Here is a 4,786-nt window from a genome sequence, read left to right on the forward strand (position 1 = left end):
TTCGTTAACGATGACGTGATAATGGGGTCTCTGTGGGGACACCGTGTCCAGGAACTCCGTACCTATAACTAGAAAGCCAAGCGCCCGGGTTCATTATCAATGACTCTTCCCTACATGGAACTCTGGAGCCAAGAGCAGCCAGGTGAGTGTTTCTTTAACTCTAAGCTCAGAGCAAGAAGAGAGGGGATGGCGTCAAATAAGGGGGGGAATGTAGATGGAAGTGGGGACAGCACATGGGGCTGAGAAGTGGCGACCTATCTCAACACGAGCAGCTGTCATCTCTCACTGGACCATGGAGAGGAGAGTGTGGGCTGTGGAGTCTCTCCAGGAGGAAGGCAATGTTGAAATCCTTGGCATCTCTGTTCAGAGACAGAGAGAGAAAGGAGAGAGAGAGAAGAGAGAGAGAGAAGAGAGGAGAGAGGAGAGAGGAGAGAGGGAGAAAGAAAAGACAGAGAGAGATGGATCAGTGCACTACTGAGGACACCACAGCCACTAAACACGTCACTCATGTTATAAACCGTTCTGTGTCTCTCAGAACTCCCAGGGTTGAGGCTCAAGTGTCAATTGTTGTTGTTGTATACTGCTGACTTGAACCGACACACAGCTGCCCCTGACTGGGTTTTCTGAGGCAATACAGGCCACACTGGAGGAGATTACTCATCTTTCAAATCTGCTGGTAGATTCATACCACGTGCCTTTGGGTTGGCAGGGCAACTCCTTACCACTACGCCACCTGAACTCAGTTATGCCAATATAATGGGGGAAACTGAGGTGCAGCCCTTCAAGTATGGCTTAAGGAGCCAAATATAACATGAGATCTTTTCACATATGCACACATGTAACACTTTAAACTTCATGAAGAGCTTGCCTAGAGCCTAGTTCCATATCTAGGGTTCCGGAGCTCTGGTGGTCTAGTGGCAAGAAGCTGCGCTGCGATCCCAAAGGCATGAGGTTCAAATCCACCAGATGCTCCGCTGAAGAAGGAGGGGTCATTTCCTCCTGGCCACTCGGATCTGATTCGTTGGTACATAACAAGGGGGAGGGGGAAGAATAAAGAAAACCATCTTTAGGGTTCCAATCTAGTTCTACAAATTCCACTGCAGTGCAATACAGTTATTTTATCACAACTGCTCCAAAACATTTCTGAGTCTTTTTCTATGTGTTTTCCGGATGCTCTCGGTGACTATGCCTTTATCTGTGTCTCTCTGTGTGTATGAAAAAAGGCTTTTGTACCTTTTAAAGTGGAGCAGGGAGAAGAGAGACTTAAGTGAAAGGAACCCTAGTTCATTCTCCTATCTGACAAAATAATATCATATACGAGTGGCATCCACTTCCTAAACAACTTGCCTCCAGAAACTCTATGAACTTTGATAAACGTTGATAGTTGTAGAGAGGCTTCAGGCCTTTTGTTCACAGGGTCGCTATGAGTCGTTCTTGAATTGAAGGCAATCAACAACGACGTTATAAATCTAGAAATTAATATAGTAATATAAGATTAATATAATACTATGATATCATGTTACTGATGGAATATAATTGCTCTATTCTTTCCTTTTTACATTTCATCCTTTTTCCTCACACCCCAAGTTGTATGGTGAATCGTCAAAGCCATGACAAACTATCACTGCAATAGCAATACACTCCATTTTTGCTGCAAGAGAATTCACCTTCTTCCTGTCACTCTGATCAATAATCAGTGATACCTGTGGTTAAGTTCATACTACTCTATTACTTTGTTCCTATTCAATTGTGATAAAAGTGATCACAGAGATAGATTGATTGGTAAAGCCTCCCAAGTTGTAGTAAGCTTCAAATGTATGAGCTTAATACAAAAACAGATTTTTCTGGCTCCAGAGGCCAGACTCTTTAACACCTTCCTCTCCTGCCTCTAAACACAGCCCTGGGGTTTCTTTTTCTATGAGGAATTCCACCGCCTCATATTACAGCGCTATAATAAAAAGGCCCGAAAGGTCAAAATTAGGTTTACTATTCCCAAAGATGTAAACAGGAGTCTATGTCAGGACCCAGATCTGTAAACGCCAAACTTAAAATAATCACACACACCCCCACCCTGTGGTGCTACCTTGTGTGAGCGCCATAGCAAATTGGTTTAATTTTTTGTACAGACAGAAAAGAATTGGAAACCAGTTCCTAAAAAATAACAGCTGCCCAGGAACTGACTGATTACCACGGCAAGAACTGGGAAAGTATAGAGGTTTATGCTGGCTTCATCCTTGAGAACATCCGCTATACCGGCCAGTATCACTGAGGACACTGTGGGATTAGCTTTTGTCTGCAGAACGCTATGAAGGGGTTTTTTAATATTTTCCATACAGTCACCCTAATAAACAATGTGATGAGTCGACGCTGATTCACACTTTATTATTTCCATTTCATTCAGTTACATACTATTCTAACTTAACATTCGTTTGAGAGATTTCCGTATCATTTTCTCTTGCTACTGTGTGATTAGGAGACATGCCGTGCACTACTTATCATTTTACCCTTTACTTAGTTAACAACACAGAATTTGTTTCTTCTCACCTTCGTATGGTCGCCTTGATGAACAATACTCACATGGACCCCAAGCCCAGAAACATGTTCTTTATTGAAAGAGTGAGAATGGAAAGTAAATGAAACATTATAGTGACAACATTAAAAGGGATTCGGGGTTCACGGGGAAATGGATTTCACCATCCTGTGAAACATGACGGCGTCTCTATTTTCAGGGGAAGACAGAATTCCTCATGCTTTTTCCGAGGTTGGATAACCGAGAATTCCTGATGATTTGTCTGAGCTTGGATAAGCAGGAAAGCGGCTGAGTGAGACTTGCGCGGAGATAGCCCTGCTATCCTGACCAGTGGATCTATCCCTCCCAACCCCTCACTCCACCGTTCTCCTCATGTCCCTTCTAAACCATGCCTTGACCATCTTCGGGCAAGTGGTTGTGAAAACTATTCTTCTTTTCCACGTCGTGATTGGCACGATGGCCAACATCTTTCTCTTCTGCCATAATCTCTCTCCAGGCTTGAGTGGCCATAGGCTGAGGCCTACGCATGTGATTCTGTCCCACCTGGCAGTGGCCAACTCCTTGGTCCTTCTCTCCTGTGGGATCCCTCACATCATTGTAGCTTTTGGCATTCGGTACCGTCTGTCCTCTCTTGGGTGTAAATGTGTCTTTTACATCCACAGAGTGGGTCGAGGGGCCAGCCTGTGCTCCACCTCTGTCCTGAGCAGCTATCAGGCCGTCACTCTCAACCCCATGACCAAAGGATGGACCATAATTCAAGGGAAGGTCTCCAAGGCCATTGGTCCTTCTTGTTGCTTCTGTTGGATGTTCAGTATCTTGTCAAGTATCTATACTTTCTTGACAACCACCAACCCAAAGGACCCTCCCAATAACACTCACAGCCAAGGTCAATGGTTCTGTACATACACATCTATCAACGTCGGCCTTGTAGTCTTGTGGTCAGTCAGCGATGCTGTGCTTATTGGCCTCATGGTCTGGGCCAGCGGCTCCATGGTGCTTCTCCTGTGGAGACATCACTACAGAACCCAGCACATTCACAGCTTCGTGCACCCCCACAAAGATCTCCACGTGACCAGAGCCACCCACACCATCCTAATACTGGTGTTCATCTTTGTCACTTTCTACGCCCTGAATTCTATCATCGTTTTTTATGTAACTACTTTTGTTGGTACTGCTCTGTGGTTGATGTCTGCCTCTCAGCTCACGGGCTCGTGCTTTCCCACCCTCAGCCCTTTGGTTATCATTTTCAGGGATCCTAAATTCTACTCTGCGATTATAGAAGTTCTCTGTTTAAGGGAAAACACATAAAAAAACAAAACTGTACAGTACCCATGATTCTTCAGTTCAGTGATCATTTACCAACTACCAGCTTTTAAGATTCACCGAGATCTCAAGATGTCACTTTGTAACTGGAGCTGCATTGTTCTCTATTGATAAGATTGTTGCTGAGTACCACCTGCTGTTGTTGTTGTTATGTGCCGTTGAGTCGTTTGCGACTCATAGCGACCCTATGCACAACAGCCCTAAACCCTGCTCTGTCCTGTGCCAACCGCACCGCCTCTGACACATCCATCCGGATTAGTCACTGAATCAATCCACCTCATAGAGGGTCTTCCCCTCCTGCGCTGTCCCTCCACCCTCCCAAGCATGATGTCCCGCTCCAAGGACCCGTCCCTCCTGGCAACATGTCCAAAGTATGTCAGACGAAGCCCCAGAATCCTTGCCTCCAAGGAGTAGCTTGGTTTAATCCTCTCCAAGATGAATCTGTTTGTTTTCCTGGCAGTCCATGGTACATTCAGTACTCTTCTCCAGCACCTAGCAGAAGTCAAACCATAGCTGACCCTCTAATGGGTTTTCAGAGGCCATTAATCACACAGGAGGAGGCTGCCCATTCTTCTCTCGTGGAACAACTGGTGGATTCGAACTGTATGCCTTTGGGATTGCAGCAGAGATTCTTACCAATAGGTTAATAAAGCTCTCTAAAAATAATAATAAAAATATGGACCTTTAAGAATCTTGACGTTATGAAGGAAACGCATTTCCTCCTGTACCAGTGTCACTGAGTGAAAGAATTATCCTAGTGCTCAAAATCTTTTAAAACTTTCTATACATTTTATCTCAACATGGATGGGACTATCTGTCAAGAATTGATACAAAACTCATTCTTTTTTTTTTTTTTATTTTGTGTGCGTGTACCGTCAAATCAGATCTGACTGGTACAGGAGGATATTGCGCCTCCTTCTCCGGCAGAGCATC

The sequence above is a fragment of the Elephantulus edwardii genome, unplaced genomic scaffold (genome assembly GCF_000299155.1).
Source record: "Elephantulus edwardii isolate Elephantulus edwardi_28Jun2011 unplaced genomic scaffold, EleEdw1.0 scaffold00348, whole genome shotgun sequence".
Lineage (NCBI taxonomy): Eukaryota > Metazoa > Chordata > Mammalia > Macroscelidea > Macroscelididae > Elephantulus > Elephantulus edwardii.